Source organism: Sparus aurata, chromosome 6, assembly GCF_900880675.1.
Source record: "Sparus aurata chromosome 6, fSpaAur1.1, whole genome shotgun sequence".
Taxonomy (NCBI): domain Eukaryota; kingdom Metazoa; phylum Chordata; class Actinopteri; order Spariformes; family Sparidae; genus Sparus; species Sparus aurata.
The window spans coordinates 25559621-25574696 of NC_044192.1; the positions used below are offsets into that span (position 1 = coordinate 25559621).

Here is a 15076-nt window from a genome sequence, read left to right on the forward strand (position 1 = left end):
TGATAGTGTGATGTGAGCAACTGCTGTCAATATTGAACTCGCCAGTAACGCTGCTGTCCTCTTTAGTAAGATCAGGAGCCTCAGGCAAGTTATCCTCAAACTTCACTTCCACACCGTAGCAAACCATGTTCGGCAAATGGTGGATTCAACTTCGTTCTTCTTTTCAAACAAACAACTTGTTGTTTCGAGCCTTTCAAGCATCAAGGCGATGTAATCATGGCTAAGTGCTTCAAACCTCCAACCACAACAGTTAAGTTGTATCGGCCACAGACAGTTTTGTTTAGCTTCTGGCGTGTTTTAATGCCTCCTGGATGCAGTGCCACCTATGACGGTACCTCCACCTGGAGAGAACATGCACAGAAAGAATATATTTATTCCAACCAGAGAGAAATGATCAGACCAAGCATTTACTTGGTTAATATTTTCCTATTCAATGGACCACCAAAGGTTTACACCACCCCTGATTGAAGATTCATTGAGATCATGCCGGATCGGAGCAGTTTCTTCCGATTGAGGTGTTTACATGAGGCATTTTTATTCTGATTGGGTGTTTATTTAGATTACTGGTGGAATATTAACAAACCCAGCTAATGTCCACCGTCTAGGTCCAGCATGTTAACATGCAAATATTTGCTTACATGACATACCACTGAGGCTGATGGGAACGTCATTGGGTTTCAAGCAATATGTCAAAAAACCAAATAAAAACGATTATTATCTTGATTGAACAGAATGGAATTAATAAGAAAAGGATATATCGACTATTTTGTTGCAGAATAAAGTGGCAAAGAGAAACCGTTTTCCCCTGCATAGTACCCGGAGCACCTGTGTTTCTATTACAAGAGAGCACTGCCGGTAACAGGATGGTCATTGTTGCCTTTAGGCTGTTTGATACTGACAGACACGCTTCCTCCTCCTCTTGCAGTGACTCGTACTCGTCCTGCAGTGAATGTTTCCTGCAGTGATTCTCATGTGAATCTTCCTGACCTCCAGAAGCTGCGGTGCCTCAAGTTACTGATTGCAGCGTAAACGGTTGTTATACTGTAAAGAATTTGATTGTGTAAGGAGCAAAATGTAACTGCCTGACTTCCACAAGTGGAGCGTTATTATACTGTTAAGTGCCCAACAGCAGGGTAATGACCAAAAAGTTCATCACATTGAGTCCCCAAAGTGAGTTTTTCAATTACCGAGCCATGCAGCTACAATGTGGCGCAGTGCAATTTTAAGCTAATTTTAATGATGTCATTAGCTTGATGGATGGTCAGTATTACACTATAATAAAGAATACTGGAGGTGGTTTTTAATTAGTAACTCGGTAAAGGCTGTTGCCGTTTGTTTAGATGGTTTAAGTAGATCGCTGCGTCCCCTCTCATCAGTTAAGTCTTATTTACACAGGCGTTATTAACACGCAGAAGCTGTTTGCAGATTCAAAGTACACTAAGGGGCTTGAAGTGGTGGTGTTTAGGACAGCCTTGACACATTAGATCACGCAGCTCTCCTAGACTTCTGGTCTCACAGGTCACGCTGTGTGACCAAGGTCATGCGCGGATTTCACACTCCGTGACATTGCGAGTCGATACGTGGGACTTAGTCCGACGAGCCATCTGGACACCCACTGTGTGTGAAAGATGCTGTAAGAGAAGGCTGACCTTCACAATGGCAGTACACTCTGCACTCAGTGTTAGCCGGCCACATGAGCCCATGCATATTTGATGCAAAAACCTCACTCGACCTCTTCGAAAGTGCAACAGAAGGTATGTCTTGTGGCACGCAAAATAAGAGTATTTTGATGCTTTATCGGCTTTCGTTTTTTCGTTCATGTCGCTTTTCGGTGATTTATTGCAGCATTTGATGTACATAAGTGAAGGAGCAAATCTAGGCCCCGAGTTCCTCATGCTTTAAATAGGCCAACAGCTGACCTAATTGCTAGTGCTGCTGTCACTGGAATTGGGACTGGTTCGCCGATGAGGAGGAGAGGAGGAGAGCAGAGCAGGAAATAAAAGTGCTTGAAGATGAAGAAGACAAGTAATGGATGAAGAGACGTAATGAAGTCCTCCACAGAAAAGGAGGGGAAATAGAGACGGAGGTGTGGTCCGCGGTGGATGGCTGTCTCGGCCGTCTCGGCTGGGGAAATTGCCACATATGGTCGCTGCATTCGCACGTACGGATGTGAGCACACACACACACACACACACACTCAGAGAGCAAAAATAGCCAGGCTATTTCGACGCTACCTCTGTAAAATTGACTTGAGGAGGAAACTGCTCTTCAGCTAATCTTGCAGCCCTGACAGGAGGACAGGTTTTGTTAGGCAGAGAAAATGGAAAGAGATGTGGGAGCTCGATGGTAAACCGGTACTCTCCTGGTGACGGACAGGCGCAGAGAGGGAGGACAGAGGAGGAGATTTACTCTTTTTTTTTTTTTCATGTTCACGTCTTGATGCACGGGGTATCTACATATGTGACTGACTGTTGAGCTTTCAACCTGTCTCTTCCAATTTGGCTAAGAAGAAGCTATCAAATGTGGATTATTTTGAGGTGAGGCCCCATGCTCTGTTCTGAGCATGCTAATGCCAGGGTGCTCCGAGGTCAGCCTCTGTCTCTTTTAATGCTATTCCTTTACTCCTCCTTTGTTCCCTCTATACTCCCTCTGCTCCTCTCCCTGTCCTCCCTCTTCCTGTGCCCCATCACCCCTCTTCCTCCCCTACCATCTCCTCCCCTCCTGCAGCTGCCACTGTCCTTGTTTTTGACCCATATAATGACCTGGACCATGTCCTGACAACACAAGGAACCGTCAGATTTCGTCTCTACGCCAGCTCCAGCTCCTTTTAGCCATTGGCGATGCGTCGAACACGTGGGAGTTGTAGGGTTTAACAAGACTGCATTTCGTCATTGTTGACTCACAGCGAGACCAAACATTGAACAAACTGCTGTTTCTTTCATGGGCTTAATTCGTGTCGATTCCAAAAAACATGTCCTCAAAATGAGAGTTTGGAAATGATTCACCTGTCATCCCCAAGTTATTTCGGCTCCATTGCTCTAGCATTTGAAAATGGCAACGGAAAGATTATCCTGGCAGCGACAGTTGCTTAAGAAAATACATAAACTGTTAAACACTGATGTGACTCATGCCACCAAAAAAATGTTTTCCATCTGTAGGATAAGATGCGCGAGTCTCCAATCTGGCATACACTGCCATACCGCGGGACAGTCATGTTGAATATGCAAAAGCAGAAAAGCACTGCGACATTTCAGTCCCTTTATCTTGTCTTGTTGATCTATTACAGCAAATCAGTTTGCTCTCACTTAAAGAAATGATTAAAGGATGGAATAATTTCTCCTGGAGAAAAGTGACACACTCAAAGCAAGCTCCACCTAACAGCAGAGGAGGAGGCACTCAACTTCCCAGCGTGACATCTGCAACAGGATTAGCAAATTGCTGTGACAGTCTGACATTTGAACCCTAGGGTGGAGCTGGCTGGTGAAGTCAGGCCACTGATAGTTGGTCGTGATGGGGTCCTGACAGTGCCTGTTGGTATTATTATAAATGTTTGTGCTGCACCAACAGTATCCCTGCAAGAGCTTGTGTCATGGTTTTTTTTTTTACGATGAGGGCAGATTTAAGAAGGATTGGCGGCTTATCCGTCAGCGGTTGCCCATGCTGCGAGATAATAGCTCACTTTGGTTGCAGTTCTGACACCACAGACGTTTGAGGTAGAGACCTGGACACAATTCTAACTGGATCAAAAAAGTATGTGTCTCTGGCCATTCACTACCATCTATATGTTTTTCTGAAATAAGGTCCCATTGTGGTCCACTGGAAGGGATGTGACTTTGCCCCTCTGTGACACAACCAGTTGATCATCTCACATTTGCTACCTAAAATAATCATTCCTTATTGTGTTCTGGGCATCAGCATTTAATGAGTTTTCCCGTTAAATGTAGCATTTCATACAACGCTCAAAATTGACGCACTTGTTCCTGTAATAACCAGGTGCTATAGACGGAATAGGTCTAGATCAGACAACAATGGGCACTGCACTAGTTATCATAGCATTAACATAACTTATATCTGGTGCATATGCTTCCTTTTCATATTTGTTTTGAGTTTACAGTTCTTTTGTTTTCTTGTTGTTGTATTTTCACATTTCATAAATCCAAAGTCGTATGTCAGAAGAAACTGGCTGTTTCATTCTCAAGGTTTAATCCAATCCATGGGCTGCGGACCCAGAATATCAGATCTGTAAATCGACTGGCCTTTAGAAGACGCCTAGAGACTTGAGTGTTGACTGTTTGTCTCAGTGACAAAAGCATCTCAGCCTCAGCAGCCATGAATGTGCAAAGTGCTTTGCTGCCGGTCTGAGCAAGGCAGATAATAGAGTGTGATACAGTTGTCCTGTTATCATATTCCAAGGGATTTTATCCTTTGCTGAAAAAGTATCAGCTTATTCTGCAGCTGTTTCCATGATCTCTTTCCTGGAAAATGTCAAGCATATCAAATCTTCGGAGCTGCTAAAAATAGCAAAGGTAGTTTTATGTGGACGCTTTTAGTGTACTTCACAAATTCCCAAAATCCATTTGTCTGATAAGCCTGACCTCACTCAGCCTCCTTTGTCGACTCATAAGTGTGCTAATGGAGCGTACCAGCTGTAGCCCTCGACAGCCGACACGTTATTGAAGCCGACCAGAACCTTATCTGAGCGCAGAGGTCAGGGAGAGGTCGCACGGAGTCTCATTAGAAAACCCCGTTACTGCTGCGACGGGGCTGCGCTGTGAGCAAGTGAGTCAGCTTTGTTTAGTTCATCAAGCGCTCATCTCATGTGGTGACTTGCGATGTGTATTTATGGAAAATTGTCGAGGCTGAAATTTGGCTGAGGAATTTCTGCTTGTGGCGCCAAGGCAGCGGCATCAGCAGCCTCTCACCCTGAATGATGCTCCGTGTGAATAATGAGGATGTGAGACGAGGGTCACAGTGAGACAATTTCCTCTGCCGTTCCAATTACCTGAACTGACCCATGTTGGGTTTGAAGATTTTTTATATTTCACATTAAATGAATCGTCCATTTCAACAGGAACTGTGCAGCACAGTGAAGTTAGTGAAGTATTACTTCCCTGTCAGTTGTGATCACGCCACGCGAGCGTACACAGCATGAATGTGAAGTGACAGCAGGCTGAGGTGGATTGCTGAGATGAGACTTTGCATGCCGAAGCATTTGCAGGTGCACACAGCTTTCTTAATATCCCGGGGTTAACTGTTTCTAACAGTAGGAGTATGTGGAGCTAAGTCCATGTAATTATAATTTTGCGCGCCGCGGGCACAGTTTTTGTGCTTATCATGCTAATTGAGTTTGCTCTTGTGTTTGCTTAGTTTACACCTCCACAACAAACCTGGCGAAATATTCATGTGCCTTAAGTCAAAACAACTCAAAACAAGGTTTGGCACGCATGAATTTGGCCATAGAATACAAATATATGTTGTTGTTGTTGTTTTTTTTGAAAATGAAAATTCTGTATGTTGTGTGTATCCAGCAAAAACAAGGGTTTTCACCAGTGCATTGCAAGACCGGCTGACTGCCAGGAGAGTTATACATGCTTCAGTTGTGCTTTTAAAAAACATTGTGTTTTTAATAAGACACAGCAGGTTTCCGGCTACATTATAATTGCTAAACGGTTGCATTTATATGCCATTAATCGTGCCTCTAATTAAAAAATTTGAATGACTCTTACTTTACTTATCTCTGCTGATAATTAATTTAGTGTTACTGCTTTTTGTTCTGGTTTTATTTTGCGCAGTTCAAGGAACCTTCGTGGTAAACAAATCCTGAGAGCACACACGGTGTTCAAGGGGGTCAACAAGCAAGCACAATCGCATTAATCTCCCTCTGCTGTTTTGAATTTTAATAAGACTCATTCAAAATGGAATTGCACGTTGCAAGGATTTTACTCTAATAACTGGAATGTGAGGAGATTTCATTGCTTATGGTGCCCTAAAGGGCTCGATAATGTGTCTCTATGGGAGTCGATATCGACGATCTGTGTCAGAACACAAAGCTCACCCTGCTCATGTGGTGCGGTTGTTTCAAGATCACTTTCTTCTGGCCGAGAGGCAACAACTGCTGCAAACTGTCATTTCCTTTGGACCAAACTCTCCTGCTCTCCCTCTCCCTTTACCTCTCTAACCATCTCGTATTATAATGTCCTCTCTCCCCTCTTACCTCTTCTCCACTCACTGCATCCCTCTTACTGACTCCCCTGTCCGTCGAGTGCCCTCTAATGCTCTTTATCAATGACGGGGCACAGATGCGGAGTCCTACCCATCCATCTACTCCTCCACAGTTGTTAGCTGTTAGAAAACACAATTTGTTTCAAACACACTGCTCTCATCCAGAGTTGGAACATGTTTGAGAATCTGCTCACACTGACACAAGTAAGCCCTCATACACTCTCTCTGTGCACACACGTGCATGCAGAAAATTAAAAAGATAAGTGATTCCTGGCATGAAAACCAAGCCGCTGTCTGCCAAGCTGCAGAAGATTAGATTACCATTTTGTTTTGCACTTCAAATTCTTATCGTTAAACTATAAACCCAGTAATTTACTGTGCAGACGATGATATGCCCAACTATAAATTTGTATTATCTAAAGCCACACGTATCAGTGGTTTTTATATTACCTTTGGATCTGATTATGGTGTGTCACTTGAAAGGGGACACCTCAAATGACAAACACAAAGACAACAATCCCTCATCTACATTTGACCTCAACTCTGTGGAGCTCTTCAGCATCTTTAAGCTAATTTGCACGCATGGCCCACGACTGAACAGTTTATGTTTAGCCTTACTGCTCCCATCTGCATGGTTTCCACTCGCAGCAGGCAACCGTTTTCAATAAATTCACTGTACGCTACCTCCTTAGGACCAAACAGAAACCAACAGAGCTAAAAGAGACTGATATCTGACGTATGTCCATCACGTGGACACAGACAGTGAATGCTTATCTTGCTTAGTTTCTGCTGCATGTGTAAATGGCTGTATGATAACACATTTGCTATATCAACTTTATAAGTTGATGATATGGTGTTTTTGTGTTTACCGTCTGTTACTCTCGCCTCAAGTTGTCAAATAGATAAATTATAGGACATAAAACACAAATAATGATAGAAACGTTATATATAGAAATGTTAGTAGTTTCTATTATATATTGTATTTGTCTATTTACAGTCACCTGCCAGGAGTTATTTATTTTGACATGTGTGCAGTCTAGTGTCCCCACAGAGTCAAACTTCCCAACCAGTACTAGGAATAAAATATATAAAGTTTGTGCTGGGGTTGTGTTGGACAGTTCGTCTGATCCCGTCTATTGTGAAATATGCACTGCAGTTCACGTAAAATCCAGATGTATGCAGTTGGACTGGTGGTAAAGCCGACGCAAACTCTGAGGTTTACAGCGCTGAGAGCCTTGGAACGGATCAAATCCTGTTTTTTTTTCCTCTTCAGTTCAGTATAAAAATGTTATAAATAAAAATTTTATGCTGGAACGTTACACGTCTACATTTACATTTAGAGTCATTGCCCTAATTCTGACAGGCAGCTGTGAATGTCTGTGCCTTTGGCTGTGAGAGTGACGCATTGCAGGCCTGATTGCATCTCCACGACACAACAACTGAGGGCAAGAGAATTTGCGAGTGAAGAAGCTATGTGTGGTAATCCAAATTCTGAATGTTTCAGGCCTCCATCTCTCCTGTTTATTTCTCGACTTCTATTTCCTCGCGGTTCTCCGACACGTCACAGGGCCGATGTTACAGAAACAAATCCAGTCCCTGATCAAATTAGGAGCACCTGCTTTTTTGCTTTAAAAAAATATCTGTGCTGTCAAAAACAAAAAGGGCAATGAATCACCAGCCCAATTGTATAACGTCGGTGTGACAATTGCGAATTACATAATTTACATTCGCTGCCAACGTTCAGTACCAGTGCAGGAAGTAAGGTTGATATTAATGTAGACAGACAGGTAAGTGGGCGTTTAAGGAGCCAGTCTTCAACCCTGGAGGACGGCTTCTGCATCTTATAATATATCAGAGGTGAGCAATGACCTTTCTTAAAGTTCAGCCATGATGAAGGCCTTTCCCTAACTATAATCGCGGTATTTGGCTGTCGAAGTGTTTGAGTTGAGAATCTTCACTGGCCTCAAATTTTGATTTTATTACGATTCACTGTTCAACTGTTCCTGATGATTTCTATCACACACAAAACACAAATCTGTCTTCGGTCTGTTATACATGTGTTTTATCACTTTCTGCTGATGTCTGCCTCCCTCCGTGATATCTACCGACGTAAGCAACGTTAGCCTAAAGTTCACCCACCAATCAATACAATAGAGCGATTTTACGACGTAACTTTCAAACTTCACCTTCCATCCTAGCAAAGGTGTAAATCCCAGGGGGCACAAGGGGTTGTGTTCTATCACAACTTCACTGTGCACTGAATGAGGTCTGCGTGAAATTAAGTTTGTATTATACATATGGGAAACCAATAACAACAAATTCCATCAAAAGAAAGAAACGTTTGTGTTTTTTTGAAACTTTGTGTTTGTAGCTGTAATGTGCAGGGAAATATCTACGCTGCGGCAGCATCTGCACTTCTAGTTTTTCTCACTTCATCAATTTTTGATTACATCTTGCAATAGTGCCGCTGTGCTTAAGGCTGAAATCCACTTTTTCTTCACTTTAAACCACGGTTCAAAAGGACACAAACTTAACTGCGTCAACCAAATAAAGATTAAAGAGAATCCATTAACTTGTAGCCAGTTTTACTTTGATTACAATATATGGGTGGACAAATTTTAACCTTTTGATTGTCTTTTTAGCACACTCAGTGAAATGGACTCCTGCTGCACTCCATGACACTGCTGGGTTGTTTCTACACATATGGATATATGCTGTAGATATTCATGAAAGCTTGATTTATTTTGTAGAAAGAACCAATTTGTTTGCACTTGTCATTTACTAAGAGTGGCCCCATTTCACCCTGGAAATTAGACTTAGATCCTTGAAACAAAAACAGGGTTCAGAAAAGTAAAGATTTGCTTCACATCTGGTCGAATTGAATTCTCTTTTTAACATGGCAGCTTCTCACGTTTGCCTTAGGTTCAAGGGAGAAACAGACAAAGAGAGAGAGAGAGAAATATCGAGGGAGGCAATATTACAGTAATCTAAACCAGAGTGATGGGACCATGAATCAGGAGCAGCAGAAAATAAGCTCTGTGGTGAAGCTGCCTTCACACCACTGCTTTCTCATTCCTACTCTCTTTCTTTGGACCCCCTCCCCCTCTTTCCCCCTTTTCCTCGCTGTAAGCATCACCTTGCCAGATGCCGTCTCCATGGCGATTCTCATGGTTCTCTTTGACAAGGTCACCTTCACCAGAGAGGCGAAGTCACCCAGAGAAGAACGGGGGAACGAGAGACAGAGACAATTTTAAGACAAAGATAAGGAGTGTGACTAACAAGCAGAAAATGAGAAGGGGGAGAAAATGAAGGGTTTGGTTGTGTGTGTGTTTGGGGGGGGGGGGGGGGTGTCAAGAGCGATGGAAGAAAGCAACAGAAAAGAAGGGCAGGGATGGGGGAGGGGTGCATAAACAAGCAGACAGCTCAAAGCCAACCTCGTGCTTGTGTTCAGGCTGATCTCGGAGGAAGCTGGATGGACAAAGTCAAGCTCAGGAGTCCACTCACTCCGTGCACGCTCTGCCTTGGACGAAGCTTAGGATCACCCGGAAGCAAACCACCGGACGCATGTGACGAAGCCAGCTGGCAGCTTGGATAACATGGTTTTTACACGCACACATACATACTCCATCACTTCTCCTCATTTGCTTCCCGCCACCTCGCTTCCATCTGCCGTGGCAGACCTGTCCTCTTCACTGAAGTTCAGCCACTCTGACTCAATGTGACTGCGGCCCTGGCCTGTACCCCCTGCAGAGTGTGCCGGAGGTGGCCCTCGCCTGTGGCCATCAATATTTCAGGCTCTCTCAGCGCTCTCGCTCATGGGGGTACATGGGCCGCTCGGAGCCCAGGGGGGAGGTGCTGACAGAGAGGCAGAGCCGGAGACTGATAGGTGAGACGGAGCGGGTATGATATTGGAGAGTGAATGATGAGCGTGAGGGATGGAGAGGTAGAAACATTGAGAGGGGTGAATGGATATGAGGAGAAAATGATAGTGTGCACTGTAAAAGAATAGAGAGAGGGGAAAACAGATGTGGATAATGTGGAGAAAATGTAGAGAATGGCAGAAGCCAAGGCTGGTGAGTGAAAAATATGATGGAAGGCGGGAGTTGATGAAAACCAAATTCTTTTCTGCTTTGCTTTTGGATGGATGACTGCTGGATTTATCAGGATTGTTAATGCAGGCATTTCAGTGTTTCGTGATGAACAGAGAGTAAATCTCAGAAGAGACAGAGCAAGAGAAAGAGGGGAATAATTGTGAGGATGGTAACGATCTGTATATTTATGACTCTGAAAATCCATTTGCTTGAGGAGAACATTAAGCAGTCAATTATCTATTGAAAATGAGGCAATAACAAAGAGGGACAGATGAGAATACAGAGGGGAAAATGGGCAAGAGACAGATGGACTTACACAAGGACAAAAAAGAAGTGATGAGAGATGGATGAGTGGAGAGATGGAGAGATGGATGAATTGCTTCGAGAGGAGCTTCACCAGACACAGATGCATATCCTGTCTGACTGCTGATGACGGAGAGCCTCCTGCTCTCCCTTCCTCTTCGCCCTCTCGTCCTTTTGTCTCAGCGTGAAAGGGCTGCACTAGCCAACTGTTGCTACGACTACAGCTGTTGCCACAATGGTGATCATTAGGGTCATTACCATAGCAAGAGGTACCCGGGGGCAATCAGTGGAGACATGCTGCACCCGAAGTGGTGGTCGATACCTCGAGGTTGTTTATGGGTGTAATGTCAAAGCAATCATTGCAGTGAGTTATAGTTCATCAGCCAATCAGATGTTTACGTGGACCAGAAATTAAACTTGATCTTCTACTGACCCGGGCACCAATTAAACAAGTGGTTGTTCTGAAAAAGAGTGTAATTTCTCAGGTTGGGGTCTTAATATACGTACAATGCAATATATGTAATATATTGCATTGTACGTAGTTGACCTGTAGTTAAAGTCTGCAGCTGCAGAATCATGTAGATTTTAATGTATCTAGTGGTCAACAGTAGGTCAAAATTTGTGATGTCATTAAAGTCTAGTTTAACAAGTCTACCATTATGCTAGCAGCTTGTAGAGGCTATACTGACAGGCACAGATGTGCATTGAGATGATTGCTAACATCTGCATGCTAACATGCTCAATTTTTTTTTGCTCACATGCAGTTGTTAGCAGTTATAACACTGACAATGTTCATTTAGTTCAGTTTAGTTTTTGTTAACAATCATATATAATCATGAAAATAAGTTTTCATTTTACAGTTCAGTGTGTGGAATAATGTCTGTGGTTAACACAAGCTTATTTTTTGTTTTATATTTCGTTCTACTTTTTAAATTATTCCAACTCTAACTTTACTACTTGTGAGGTCATGCAAACTGCAGTCTAGTCCGTTTGTAGCCCTATGTTAGCTTTTTACTTTTGGTTAGTTTTTATTTACGCTAAAGAAAATAGGCATTTTGCCTATTTGGATGCTAACTGCCATGTTAGCTTACAAAAATATATCATCTCTGCAGGACTCTTTGGTCAAATTAATGAATTCATCCTGAGGGGGGCATGAATCCATAGATGAGACATTTCACTCAAAATCAGAACTGACCCCAGAGAAGAAGGTCAGGGTCACACGAGTTATTAGGACTCATTGTCTGAGAACCACAAATTTCTGTATGACAATCCATCAAATCCATTCGTTGCTGTGATATTTCAATCTAGGCCGAAGTGGTGGACAGACAGATTGACCCACTGACGTTGCCATCCCCAGAGCCGTCGCACCAGAGAGGCTAAAAATACAAAAACAAAGTAAGATGAATGTATTTTCTACTGTATGCATCTAAGTTACATTACACATTTAACAACTAATGATTAAACATCAGTGTTTGCATATTACTGTTTTTACATGCTGTAAAGACAGTAATATGTCAGCAGCATTTTGTCGGCAACCATGGACTAGTTAAAGAAGTTAAGTATGCCAGAGATAACTTATAGGGGACAAGAAGTGGAGCATGAAGTAGAGCAGGAAAGTAGCACTCACAGAGCGAGGCTAACCTAAAGTGAGCCTCTTGCAGTATTCCCCCTGGCCCCGGCTGCAGTCGCACTGTAACAATGACCAGTTAGATATTTGATCCCAGTAGGGATGATCCTAGGGTGAGGAAACACAAAGTGTCCTCAAACCTGTACATCCAGCAAAATGACCATTTTTCAGCAATTATGTTTTGTTGATGTTGAGTAATGATAAGGAAGAAGAGGCTCCTGTGTTACTGCATCCCGATGATTCAAAGTGTCTCGTCTGTGTGTGAAAATAATTTGAGGTTGTTGAGTGGCTGTCACTTCTTCTGTAAATACAGACGCTGATGAAATATCCACCAGGCGATATGAAATATCGACCAAGTCCTTGGCACTGCCCTCTCAACCATCCTCTAATTTAATCACACTCTGAAACAAAGCGATCACCCTCGAGCTTCTCCCACAGCTCTTTCCAAAACACTTTGGAAGGTGACTGTCCGTACGTATCACGTCTGATGCCTGTGCAGTTTTATCGGAGGCTTCACCTACCCGTGACCTGCCATCCCGGCATTTGGTTACCTTTGAGCACCCTTGCTGAGGGTAAGTAGTGGGTAAATCCTCCACCTCCAAAGTGGATTGCGGGGGTACTGCTCCCTTGGTGCACTGCCTCAGTCTGTTTATGAAGGGCCCAGTTGGGAAATAGAAAAGGATGACAACTTGCATATATTTGATAAAGAAGCCTGCACATTTGTACGAGAGCGCATACTTGTATAAGAGCAGCAAAGAGAGGACACGAGGAACATCATGTCATGTTTGTTTCCCTGAAAATAACTTCTTCGCATCGATCTCAGTGGAGCAGTTGCTGTTTGCTTTATGCCTTTTGTAATACGAGCTCGAAAAAGAAAAGAACAGGACTTGGGGGGGGGGGGGCTGTGTTCAGTTTCAGAGCGGCTTGTTATGTCAGATCAAAGCAGGATTGCGAGCCATCAACTGTGAGTGTTGGCGAAAAGATAGAAGCAGCGAGAAAATCGGACGGATAAAAAGAGATGGCTGCGCAGGGTTTACGTGAAAGCAATTAGACAGAGTGGCAAAACAAAGATGTCGGCAGGTTAACGGAGAGGGAGAGGAGAGATGAATGGGAAATGACAGAGAGGAGCGGCTGACGAGCGGCAGAGAGGCAGTGTGGCCTGTAGTGAAACAGTTAGATGCGGCTCACACAGCAGAAAAGTGTGTCACAGGAGAGCTAGGCTAATGCACCAGGCTAATGTTGCCTCAATGAGCCCCTGCTGCATGCAGGCCTCCCGGTTAGCACTTACTGTTACTGTTTGTGCACGTAATGCCCCGAGAAGCCATAACAGCATGAGCCTACAATGAAGGAGTTTAGCTCGCACGTGGGCAAAAACCAGCCTGCGGTCCAGCTCTGCTGTGAGGAGCCACGCTTGTCACTTACCGCTGCTTGGTCAGTAGAAATGTATTTTTCTCCACAGATGACCTTAAAAACCACCAGAGATTCACCAAAGAAACAACATTTGCAAACCAAACACCAAAGCTATGTGCACTTTCAGGGATCAATGCAGTATTGGCGGAATTATCGATCTCAGTGCACGCAGTGCAGAAAAAAATTCATATTGCAGCATAGTGCTCTAGAATTAAAGGTGCCACATGGAGTAAACACACAGTTTTGTTTAATTGTGTTCACGAAGTAAAGATTTATGTATCACCAAATAAAAACAGAGTGTACCACCCAAACAAGCTCTTGCGCAGAAGTGGGTTGTGACCAAATATTTACAGAGTAGCAGACTGAAGTTTTTGAAATTACACTTCACAAATAACGAAACAAATTACACCTCAGAATGACAAAACGGTATGTTACTAAGGGATGTAAGTCTGTGCTGCGGAGTGTGTTGGAACTGGTGCAGAGGAACGCTTGACTCTCTTCTTTTAGTCTACAAGATCTTCATCTCGGTCTTGTTTATGCTGTTTGTAAGATCGCTCTGGGAAAATAGACCTCATTACTGCTCCAGTCTCTTAATAGCGCGGGCACGTTTGATTATGGCTGCAGGCTGCCAATTATGCTTCAGGCGTCACTTTGTGTCCCAGCAGATAGGTTGTTTAATTTGATTTCTAGGAGTCCTCCTCTTAAAAAAGAGGGAGATTTTAACAGTATTGACCACACACACACACACACACACACACACACAGCACAACTGATGGAGGTGACATTAAGAGAGAAAACCACAGCACTCGAATACACACAGATCCTCAAAAAGACATACAGGTAAAAATAGGTACATGAACTCATCCATCTTATTCAAATATTGCCAGTAAACAAAGTGCAGTATACTGTATGCGCCCTTTAGCTAATGAAAGATGAACTCAGCGGCAAATCCCAAAATGATGCTCAGACATTTAGAGGAGGTCACACATTTAGCCTGCATCAGAGCCTAAGAAAAAAATAAACCCGGGGGAGCCACAGCTTCTCTCATCAAGCAGAGGTCAGGTGGAGGTCAGCTCAGGTCACTGATCAGTCCCGGCTCAGCGGCACACATCCAATAACCATCCAAATATCATCACTGACGCTCACCGCCGTGCGGAGGAAGATAAGAAAAACAACAGGTGACTGGGCCAGAACCTGTTATTAATACCTGTCCTCCACTCAAATGAAAAAGCCTTCACATTGCTGGAAAGATATATTAAATATCTCAGATGGGTGTTTTCTCTGAGTCCGTCTTAGTATCTTTCCGCAGTAAATCTCACAGTCTACTGGACCCATCAGAATAATATTCCTTGTGCACAATAATCACTGTATATTCAAGAAGCTCTCATTGTTGCAGTGATTCACAATTTTTGAAAGACGTATT

General features: G+C 43.4%; 1 protein-coding gene across 7 annotated transcripts in view; it reads left to right on the forward strand.

Annotated features, from left to right (window-relative positions):
* Positions 1-15076, forward strand: part of dlgap4b (discs, large (Drosophila) homolog-associated protein 4b) — a 110695-nt gene that overhangs the window by 17595 nt on the left and 78024 nt on the right. Inside the window, exon 2 of one of the 7 annotated variants that reach the window (XM_030420196.1) lies at positions 11925-12011. The exons of the other annotated variants lie outside the window; for them this stretch is intronic. The gene's annotated coding sequence lies outside the window, so the exon portion shown is untranslated. The remainder of the gene's footprint in view (positions 1-11924; positions 12012-15076) is intronic. 7 annotated transcript variants of the gene reach the window in all.